Genomic DNA, 12,613 nt, shown 5'->3' with positions numbered 1-12,613 from the left:
AAAAGGAATGAAGTACTGATACAGGCTACAACCTGCATAAACATTGAAAAGATTAAGTGAAAGAATAGAACCACAGAAGACAACCTATTAAATGATTCTATTTATCTAAAATGTTAGATAATAGGCAAATCTGTAGAAACAGAAAGTAGATTAGTAGCTGTCTAGAACTGAAGGTTTGAAAGAAAATGGGGAGTGACTGCTAATGGATACAGGATTTCTTTTCATGGTGATGAAAATGTTCTGAAATTAGATTCTGATGTTTGCACAACTCTGTGAATATAATAAAGCCACTAGATTGTACAATTTACAAAGGTAAATTTAATAATATGTCAATTGTATCTCAGTAAAAAACGGAGAGATATAGTGATTATTAGGAGCTAGCAATGGATCATTTAAGAATAAATAATACTTTAATAATCTCATTGACTACCATTTTTTCATAAGTGGACCAGACATATAGATCAGAGAAATGACATACATGTAGGCAATGTATGTTGATTTAAATAAGTAACTTGACCCAATCATCGTTCCTTTATTTATTCAGTAATTCATTTTGCAAATTTTACTGAGAACATGCCTGAAGTATGCTGGCTATTGGAGATATATAGATCAACATGAAAAAATTCTTTATGGAATTAGCCTACTAATTAAAAACTATTTTGTAAGTTAGACAAGAGAAGTTCAGAGATGTTAAATAACTGCCCCAATATCACACAGGTAGTCCGTGACAAAGCAAGGATTTGAACCCAGTTACATTTGGGTTCAAAGCCCGTGATGTTCCATTACATCACACATCCAAGAGCAGCGTGCTGGTAGGTAAGAATAGGAACTGGGTAACAGTGTAATTAGGGAGATTTACAAAGAGAATAACTGTATGCAGAGAATGTTAATTCATGGACTGATCTCAACCTGGAGGGACATCGTCAGAGTGGTCAAAGAGTTCTTCCCATGGCTGGATCCTATTTGATAGTCTTATCAACAACATAAATGAAGACACAGAAGGCAGACTGGTCACATTGTTGTTGACAGAAAGCTGGAAGTGATAGTTAATATGCTCAAAAAAGAATCAGGATTCAAAAAGATTTCATCAGACTGGAAATATGGGCTGATATTAATACAATATGCAGGGACAACTGGCTTAACAGGAATTCATGTGAAAAAGACTTGGATATTTAATTGAGAGCAAGCTCAATATCATTCAAAGGTCTGAGCCCAAAAAGCTAAGGCATTCTTACCTTGTATTAAGTGAAAAGTAGTGTACAGGAAAAGGAATGTAATTGTACTTCTAGTCACTGCTCTTGTCAGACAAATTCTGAAGTATTTTGTTCAATTGTTGTTAAGAAGAATACTGACAGAGTGGAATATGTTCAGAGGAGAGAGATCAGGAGAATGAAAGGTGTCACATGAAGAACTGGAGATGTTTAGCTTAGTATGAAGAGTTGGACCGTACAGTGGAAGTGGGAGGAAGGAAATGAAATAGCTTTTTTCAAAGACTTGAAGGCATCTCTTAGGGCCGTAGGTTTAGTTTAATTCCATTTACTCTAACAAACAGAACTAGAACCCACACAGGATAGGAAGACAGATTTGTGCTCATAAATTATTTTCAAATAATTGGAGTTGTGGAAAAGAGAATAATCTACTATGTAATCTACTGAGCAGTTACTCATGGGAATCACTCAAGGAGCATCTGGATGACCACTTGTAAACTGGAGATCCCTGGAACTTCACTGCAGTTTGGATGAGATGACCCATGAAATCCATTTGAAGTCAAAGACCCAATAACAATTATAATAATAATCATTATTATTGTATCAGCTAATATGTATTGAGAAAGCTACTATAGAAAATATTCTACATGCATTATCATATTTAGCTCTGACAAGAACTTAATGAAATACTTTATTATCCTTATTTCATAGATAAGGAAACTGGGGCCTTAGACAGGTAGAGTAACTTTCCCAAGGATGCATGGCTTATTAGACGTAGCACTCAAACTTAGGGTGCTGTGATTTCAGAGCCTCAGATCTTAATGCTTTCCTAAAAACTCTTTTAATCTCTATGTTATTTAATGAGTTATGAGACTGTGATTGTGAGATAATTTAGCTCAAATTCTATCTGTTCACAGTGAACATATTGGAGGGTATTGTATTGCTAGACATCTGAATAATTCAAGGTCAACGGGAACTCTTTGTAGAGAGTAAAAGCCTGTCCAGTGGAATTTCAGGATCAACACGTTCAGTGTTTAAAAAAGCAAACAGCTTAGCTCATATTTTCATTCTTGGATTATTTTAAATAAGACAGTGCCAGAGTATATAAAAGCAGATAGCTTGGTTTCAGATTTTCACTCCTGAATTGAGATTTCAATATGTATGCCATGATAGCAGATGCCTACCAAAGAATTGAAGGAGTAAGGGATGGAAATTACTGTATTTACTCTTGTGGTAGGCAGATAACTTTTCTGCAACTTACATAGTGGTTTTGATTTCCTATAAATAGTGAACCAGTAACAAACAGGTGGCCTCTGATATGCTGCTCAGAAAAACGTATTTAATTTGAACTTGTAGGTCCCACCACAAAGTTTAAGTCGTTGGAAGAGACAAAGAACAACAGTGTTTTGCTTCAATAAATTCTTTGCTAGTTTAGAGTATTTCGAGGACAGTCAAATCAGAAATAAATTCATTCATTCATTCATTTTAGGTAACAAGCAAATTACTATAGATTTTAATAAGTAGAAGAAAAAATATACATATGGTGCGCTCACAAAAATTAAGGAGAATCTACTTGGGTGAGATGACCAAGAAAGAGCACTTTGAGTTGGTGACTATTTAAATTTTTTTTTTATTGACATATAGTTGATTTACAATGTCATGTTAGTTTCATATGTACAGCAGTGATTTAGTTATACATATATAGATATATATGTATATTCTTTTTCAGATTCTTTTCCCCTATGGGTTATTACAAAATATCGAGTACAGTTCCCTGTGCTATACAGTAGGTTCTTGTTGGTTATATATTTTATATACAGTAGTGTATATATGTTAATCCCATTCTCCTAATTTATCTCTCTCCCCTACCTTCTCCTATGAGAACCATAAGTTTGTTTTCTATGTCTGTGGATCTGTTTCTGTTTTGTAAGTAAATTCGTTTGTATCTTTTTTTTTTCAGATTCCACATATAAGCTACATCATATGATATTTGTCTTCGTCTGGCCTACTTCATTCAGTAGATTAATCTCTAGGTCCATTCAATCTAATGGCATTACTTCATTTTTTTTATGGTTGAGTAATGTTCCATTGTATCCATTCATCTGTAGATGGACATTCAGGTTGCTTCCATGTCTTGGCTATTGAAAATAGGGCTGCAATGAACACTGGGGTTCATGTATATTTTCAAATTATGGTTTTCTCCAGACATGTGCCCAGGAGTGGGATTGCAGAATCATATAGTAACACTATTTTCAGTTTTTTAAGGAACCTCCATACTGTTCACCATAGTGGCTGCACCAATTTACATTCCCAGAGTTGGTGACTTTTAAACTGAAGCCTGAGTAAAGGGAGAGAGCCCAGGGGAAGAGCACTCCAGATAGAAGACACAGCAAGGTGGGACTTCCCTGGTGGTCCAGTGGTTAAGAATCCACCTTACAATGCAGGGGATGTGGGTTCAATCCCTGATCAGGGAAATAAGATTGCACATGCTGCAGGGCAACTAAGCCTGTGCGCCTCAACTAGAGAGCCTGTATGCCACAAACTACAGAGCCCACGCTCCCTGGAGCCTGCACGTCACAACCAGAGAAGAGAAAACCCGCACGCCACAACTAGAGAGAAACCCGAGCACCACAGCCAAAGGTCTTGCATGCCTCAGCGAAGATCCTGCGTGCCACAGCTAAGACCTGACGCAGCCATAAGTAAATAAATAAATAGAAGATATAGCAAACTGAAAGGCGCTGTGGCTGGAAGGAGTTCAGTATATTCTAGGCATACACAGAAGAGACAGCAATTGTCCAGATGAGGGATGTCTGTGTCTTGGGCTAGGATAGTAACAGTGCAAATGGAGACGAGTGGATACACTAGAGGTATATTTTGGAAATTGAAATCAAACACTAGAATGAACACTATGCATGTATGCAATACCCTAGGTGCAACACATATGCATACAAATAGCTCTAGAATCCCTATTCTATATAATCTCAAGAAATCTTCGACACTTTTCAGTCTTTTATCAAAAGTCTTGAATATAAGCAATTATTTTTCCTTAATGGGATCCTCCTTCAGACAATTCACTTTCTATTAGTTAGAAAATCCCTCCCTCTCTTCCTTGTTTCCTGCATTCCTTCCTTTTTTCCTGCCTTTCTTCCTTCCTTCAGTAGTATGTATCAATATTGCATGGTTACTTGGTGTCTAGCAATGGGTTAGCTACTGGGCATATGGTTATGACCAAACAGTCCTGGTTTCTGCCTTCATGAAATTTTAACTTAATTGAAAGCTAATTAACCCAGGGCAAAATTTTACCTCTTTTACATGTCTATGTCTTTTAAGCTAGTAATTGCTGAATGCTTATTAACATCAGGCAGTATTCTAAACACTTTATAGGTGTTATCTTAATTAATCCTTAAAGCAACACATCCCCACTCTACTACTGAGGAAGCTGGAGCTCAGCAAAGTTACTGTCCCTAAGTAAATGGCGGAGCTGAGGTTGGCACCCAGGTCTCTGGAGCTCTAGTTCTACCTCTTAATTGCAATGCATTGAGGCCTCTTTAATTCTATTTTAAGACTAACTAACCAAATATATAAATAAAAGCCAATGAATGGACAAATAAAAACTTGCTCAAGCATCAGCTGTTCCTTGACACAGCTGAATCTGTGGTCTTCCTTTAGTTGGAAGGGAACTGGAGAGTTTTATACCTCCTTTTCTCAGGCTGCTCTGGTCTATGTGCATTTAGACATATTTCAAGAGAAGTCATAAAATGGAGATCACCAGGCACAATATCAATGACCTATTAGTTAACCTGAATCTCCAACTGATAGCCATTCTTTATCTCCTAATGTGAAGAAAACAAGGTATGTTTATATATTTCCATCATCTCATTTTGAAGGTAACTAAGTTGAAGTGTAGAAATTGAGTTTTGTTTCTTGTTTCTTCCTCCTTGTGCAGCCACACAAATTTCACTAGTGGTACTACAAACTCTATTTGAGATCTGTAGCTTCATCACATGAAGCAATGTTTTACTAGAATCAAATTAATGCAAACTATTGTTCCCCTCTTGCTTTTTACCTCCAGTTCCACTCCATGTAATAGAGTGATCTGCAGAGGTGAATCAAGTTGTATTCCTCATTAGCATCTCCAACAACTGCCATTGCACTGAAGTAAAAAAGATCAACACTTCCCTGCAGCCCATATGGCCCTACATGGCCTAGCCTCTATCATCCTTTCTATCCTCGCCTTATACCACCCTCTCCCTTGATTACTACCCTCCAGACAAAGTGTTCTTGGAGTTCCTTTCACCTGAAATGCTCTTTCTTGAATTCTTGCAATAGTTAATGTTTTTCCTGTTTCAGTTCTTTTATTTCACCTCCTCAGGAAACTCTTCCATAATTATCATATCTAAAGAAGACCTATCTTTTCCAGTCTCTCCAGTGGATTTTTCCCTATAAGCCAATGGTTATTGTCTGTTTATTTGCTTTTTGTCAGTGCCACCCAACTAGAATGTAAACTCAACGAGGGGCACAATCTCTGTTGCTGCTTAATTTATCTCCAGTGCCTAGAACAGAGTTTATAGAAGCACGTAGAAGGCATTAAAAAACTGTGTTGAATGCATGAATAGGTGATATTCTTTCAATTACATTCTTTAGATATATTTTAAAAACCTACTGGATTTTGATAAAATATTATTCCATTTGGAATTTGCTGAATTGGGTATGACAAATATACTAATAGGAACTTCAGAAGTAATAGTTACTATGATTAGTCACCTTTATCACAGGCTAAGAGGACAATGTTGGACCAGTCATTGAATAAAATAAATAAATTTTTGCACTACAGTGACTTGAAAATTATGAAATGAAATGTGATGACCTCAGAAGTTTCTATCTGTTAGTTGACAAAGAAACCATTTCTGAGAGACAGAATTTGTGCTAAGATTTGTAACATATCATTTACCTACATCTGTAGTAAAATCTAAATGGAAGGTATATGCTCGAGTCAAAGTATATTAAATATATGAAATAAATGATTATAATTTATATTTTCCATGCAATTCAATACTTATATTTCTGGATTTTAAAAATTACTCTGTTCTTATTAAAAGAACAATAAAATTCTTTACAAGGTAAGTAGTAATAAACAACTCTTTCTAAGTTACCACTGCCAAAGAGAGATCCTTCTTTATTTACTTAAATAATGTACCTTAAAAAAATCAATGTAGATGTTAGTAACACAACATTTCAGCAATGTGAAAGTGTGAAGAAATTGTTGTTCCTGAATCAGAGCTGACGGATTCATTTTTTAAAGTTAGTTTTGGGTTCATGCCACTTTTTAATTATGGCAAGGAGAAAGTTTGTGCAATATCAGATATGCTAGGCTGACATTTATTTCTCTTATCACCATGTCCCAGACAAGGCAGTGTTGGTGGTTGCAAACTGAGTGCTGAACCCTGGACAGCAATGCCCATTACTCAACCTCTCAATCAAATATCAATGTGGAAAGTGGCGACTTAGGCCAAAGGTGAAAAGATCTGACCAGCTGTTCCTCTCCAGCTCAGTTCTGATTCCTGTGTGAAGAAAGAATACCTTATAAAAGTAATTTTGAGTCCGAATACAGTGATCGCCAAACAAAGAATCTAGCTCTGTTTATTTTCGAAGCACCACATGCATCAATCTGGCTGTGAGCAAGGTATTCATGTGTGTGCTTCTGCCCAAGAGGGACAGCAAGGTCCATCCATCTCATTTGAATGGAGATTCCTCTGAGTGAACTTTTTGTCTTCTCTACCCTGTCCTTGGCACCTTCTGAAAAGAAGAATGTCTTTAAGGTCAATAATAAATGATTAATAATTATGCATGAAACTGAAAACCAAAAGTCTGGTCACAATGGGCACCCTTGAGGATTCAAGCTCTGACAGTACAGAGGGATAAACTGTCCTAAAGGTTAATGTCAGTAGAACATAGGAGTTTAATGAGGGATTAACGAGGGATGGTGAGGCAGCAGGATAGATTTCCAGTCAGGAGCAGGACACTCTTGGTCTCTGATCATGTTATTCCCCATCCGACCCCCCACGTTCCCATTGGTTCTTGTCTGTGCTTCTTACGTATCAAGTCTAAATTGGAACCTTCTTGGCCCTGAAGTGTGCATACGCTTTGCAATTTTTCCAGGTTGTTGACATTCATAAATGCTAACAATGATTAGGTTCTCTGGTCTAAAGAAGCTCTGGCTCTTCCACATTGCAATTTACTTTTACATGTCATAAAAGTAATTTTCATTCAGTTATATTCCATTTTCAATAGGATATTCTGAAAAATTAAGTTATGAAGACTAATTCTGGTTTCTATTAAGTAGTATTTTATTTCAAGGTTGAAATATATTGGATCTTAGAAAATAATTTTTTAGTGTTAAATATAAATTCCTTAAAGTCTTTTGAATTCATATGATACTTATGATGTATGAAGAAAAACACATTTTACTAAAGACAGTTCTGATATGAAACTTTAATTCCAAAAGTTTCAATTCTAGTTACACATTGAATTGGCTCCAGGAAAATATTTATTCTAGCATGTAACAAAACACATTTGTTTTAGACATCAATATTTATGTTGATGTCTTTCAAGACTTTTAGTTTTACAGGGTTTCATATGATTAGCTATTTATACTGCATTATGCTTTTCAAGCTACTTTTTTGTTGGGGACATGGTGAGCTAGGATTTCACAAAGGAGATATTAAAATTTTATCATAAACGTTCCTCTGCTAAAACAAGGCAGATAACTTATGTAGCAGAGCACAACATAAAAACAATAGTTCAGTGCAGCTACTTGCTCTCCAAGTGGAATTTCCCCTTCCTAATCTTACATTTCAAATGAATAAGTATATACTGTAATCACCTTGAAGACAATGTAGCTTACCATGTTGTGTTCATAGTTGTGTTTTTCTTTACATTGACAATAGTCAACTAAAGAAGTTTCTAGTTTGAGAAGATTTACCGCAAAATTTCACACTGGTTTAAAGTTATTTGAATACCAAAGACCAAACTATATGCCAGGGATTTCAGTTGATTGTAATTTATAAGAGAAATTAATAATTTCTCTTAAAAATTAAATTAAGTAAATAATTAATTTTCCCCCATATCATTACAAATCAAGAGGATATATTAGGTTGAGTAAAACAAAGTAACAAACAATGTTATAAAGCCATATTTGAATATAAATTAGATTTTTTGCTTTTTTTTGGTTTTCATGATAATAAGAATTATATAGTTTTTAATGAATACATGTTAATGTCTTAGTACCTGTGAGAAGTATTAATTCCTCAAAAGATTAAGGTCTATCAACTTAGAGAATTCAAATATTATATGTGATATTTGATGATCATAGATATTCAAAGATGAAGGGACATTCCCAATCTGTAGTCCAGTCCTCTCATTTATGTATAAGAAAACATTATTTGAGATGTTAGGCAAATTTGCAAAGTTACACACATAGTTAAGGATGGGACTAGAATCTGGGTTTCCCCATGAAGTTCAATGCAGTTATCAGCTCCAAAAGTGGCTCATTTATACCTTCAATGCTGTCAGATGAATTTTTTTTATCACGTAGAGAAATGTGAAATACATGGCTATGAATTTATCAGAAATTACAGTTTTTTACATAACAAGATAGTCCTTATCATTTAGAGTCAAAATCAGAAGTGTCCAAATAACTTCTTCTAAAGACAGCTGATAAAAATTAATCATATCTTAGGGTATGAGGCATGCTGAGACACTATTGAAGGAATTTTTTAAAAATAGTGCATGATGGATTAATTGACAGTATTTTTTTTCTTAGTGGGACATAAAATAATAATTTATCCTAGGATCAATAGCATTTACAGTGAAGGAAATGAAGATATTTAAATAGCATTTTTTTATAGAAGGAATTTTTATTTTTAAAATACTGAAAATTGGAAATAGGAAGAGGTTAGTAAAGGGGTACAAACATTCAGCTATAAGATGAACAAGATCTGGGCTTCTCTGGTGGCACAGAGGTTAAGAATCCGCCTGCCAATGCAGGGAACACGGGTTTGAGCCCTGGTCCTGGAAAATCCCACAGGCCGCAGAGCAACTAAGCCCGTGTGCCACAACTACTGAAGCCCGCACGCCTAGAGCCCGTGCTCCACAACAAAAGAAGCCACCGCAATGAGAAGCCCACACACTGCAACGAAGAGTAACCCCTGCTCGCCACAACTAGAGAAAGCCGGCACGCAGCAACAAAGACCCAACGCAGCCAAGAATAAATAAATAAATTAATTAAATAAATAATTTTTTTTAAAGATGAATAAGGTCTAAGGGATTTAATGTATAACGTGGTGACTTGCTAAGAGAGTAGAACTAAATGTTCTCACAATATAAAAGGATAAATAGGTGAGGTGATGGATGTATTAATTAACTATATCCGAGGAATCTTCACAATGTATACATATATCAAATCATCGCAATATACACTTTAAATAGCTTACAATTTTACTTGTCAATTATACCTCAATAAAACTAAAAAAATACAGAAAATTCTGCAATTCTATCAACATAAAATATTTTAAGAGTAGATTATTTAAATTTTATTATTTATTTGGAATAAATATGATAAGATAACTGTGTGGCATATTACACTAATTCAAAGACTTCTATTAGTCTTGATTACTTAATTTTGGGGAAAAAATTACTTAATAACATTAAAAGCCTATACAATTTAAACAATGCAGATATTTTTCTGCTGTTATTCAGAAATTTGATGAAAAGCAATCTCTAATGTCTCTTAATACCTTTAAAAGCCATGCTTTTTGGTTTACCAGGTTTGTGCCTTACAATAAAAAAAAAAAAGACAATTTGAATTTCTTCCTAAATGAAAACTCCACAGCTCTTAAATATTTATTCAATTAACTGTTTAAAGTGAGAATAATGACAAATGTGAAATGTTAGTTTTCAAGTGCTTGCACATATGTTACTTCTTTTGGTGATGATAACCAAGTGTAGTGTGCAGGGCAGTTATTCCTATTCTGAGAAGCTAACTGACTAGCCTAGGCTAGCAACACTTTACAGGAAGAGCCAGAAGTGGAATTGGAGTCTTTCTAGCTCTTAGAAAAGTGAGGTTGATGCTTGATTTTGCTCAGGAAGGCAAAAAAATTTATACTGTATGGGAAACAACCCTCTCCCCTCCAGTAAAAATAATACAAAAAACAAGTCAATGCAACTCTAACAAGTGGCTTGGCCTTGACTTAGAATGGCAGCAGAGAGGAAAAGAAAGCAGGTTTAACAGAGAACTGATATTAAAGATGAACCAATGCCATTTCAGTGTGAAATTTTATGTAAACACTCACTATGTAGTCTGCAGAACGGTTGATGTAAACAGTTTAGCTTTACCAGGTATAGACAATGAAAAGGACAATGCAGTCAAAAAGAATAGTGTATGAAAAGGCATAGAGGTAGGAAAAAATAAAGTGTGTTATGGGAAGAGTGAAGGACACTCTGTAGCTGAAGCAGAGGGTAGTTGAATTTGGAAGGAAAGGGAGGGATAAAGTGGAAAAGCAGGTTGGATAGACTTCTGAAGACCCTGAATGCCATTCAGGAGAGTTTGCATTTCACTTTTAAAAAATCATTTATCAAATAATATACCAAAGAAGTGTTAAACTTTGTAAGAATAAGAGTCTTTTTAGTTCTTATCACAGGGCTTTTGAGTGTCAGTTAATTTTGTTATATTAGATTAATACATTTTGCACATAAATGGTCACATATGGTTAAAAAAGTTTACTTCAACTCCCACTGCATGAAGGGTCCATTAGATAGAGCAGCTCAAAATAGTTCAAGGAGAAGGTGAATGCTGTGGGTATTAATTTTATCTTATCCCAGCAGAATGCATCCTTCATCTCAGTAATGTCTGTGGGTTAGCTCCTGTGCTCTGTGACATGCACAAAAGGCACTGTTTATAACCAAAAAGGAATGAAGAATTTTCAGGGTAGTTGATTGTCCAACGAGAAACTGGATAAAATGAACAAGGCCACAGAAGGGTACTAACTTTGCTGAGTAAAAATACACTGGCCTAGACTGTGATAAGTCCTTTACTATGGTATCTCACTGAAGTCTCACAAGAACCCTGTAAGGCAGGCATTATTCTCTCCATTTCACAGATGTGCTGCTTGCAGCCAAAGAAAAATTTAGGCAAATGGCCACCTAAATGCTATGAAATGTCAAAACAAAACACAATTCTACCTGTTAATTTTGCAGGCAAATACTGTCATTAAGTTATTGAAAACTAGAATTGATAATCTAAATTTGGTCCTAAGAAAAGGTATCATAAATTTCAATTAATGCATTTTTCTCAGTTTAAGATGTTATTACTGTATTTCAAAAGAAGAATTTGTATTTGGAAGAAAAGAGTGTGAATTTATGAACACTGATGATCAAATATTATTGCATAGATCTGGGGGGAGGGGCTCTTCACCTTTGGATTCATGCTTCCACTCTCAAATAAAGTGACTATCTCAGATCAATACATTTAGTGAGGGACACCATTTGGGACAAGGTCTCAGGCTGCTCTCCAACAAATTTGCTGTGAACAGGAGCCAAAATGTAAGGTTTTGTCCAAGTAGCTCAAACTGGTGACAAACTCAGGGACTGAGCCTATCAGGTTTTTACCTTCTTTTACCTGGAAGAAGGTAAAAGTTTAGTTATATATGATAGTTAAACAGATTAATTTAAAATTTTGATTTTTAGAGGGAGAGATGGATAAAAAGGATCAACTCTATGGTGATGGGTAGAAACTAAATTTTTGGTGGTGAGCACACTGTAGTGTATACAGAATTAGAAATAGAGTGGAGATCAAGAGGGTGAAGGAGGATGATGCAGAGCTTACTTTCCCTCAAGAACACATCGAAAATACACCCATATGTGGAGCGATTCTCACTGAAAACAAACTGGACACTGGCAGAAAGACTCTTATCCAACCAAGGCTCCAAGCAATATCTGCATGGAGTCAGGTCGGAAGGGAAGATAAGGGATCAGATTGGGACCTGTGAGCCAGGGAGGAGACACAGAAGAGCAGGGGATTACATGGGCTCAGAGGTCCTCCCTTGGGAGTGAGTACAGTAAGTCCCCTACAAACAAACCTTCAAGTTGAGAACTTTCAAAGATGTGAACGTGTGCTCACATGTCTCAATCACATAAGTTAGTTCACATGTCTGGAGTACAGTGTCATGTGCATGTATCCTCTACAAGTGGTTGTGCTTTTGTGTACTTTACTCCAGAGTACTGTTGCTGTGCAACATGAGGAGCTTATTAGCAAAGACCTGATGGAATTGGAGGTCCAGAAAAAGGATGTGAAGAGAGACAAGAGGAAGAAATAATTGAAGAATTGAAGAGATTCATGAAGCAGGAAA

Source organism: Stenella coeruleoalba (assembly GCF_951394435.1).
Source record: "Stenella coeruleoalba genome assembly, chromosome: 17".
Taxonomy (NCBI): Eukaryota; Metazoa; Chordata; class Mammalia; order Artiodactyla; family Delphinidae; genus Stenella; species Stenella coeruleoalba.
Note: the sequence above shows the minus strand (reverse complement) of the source record.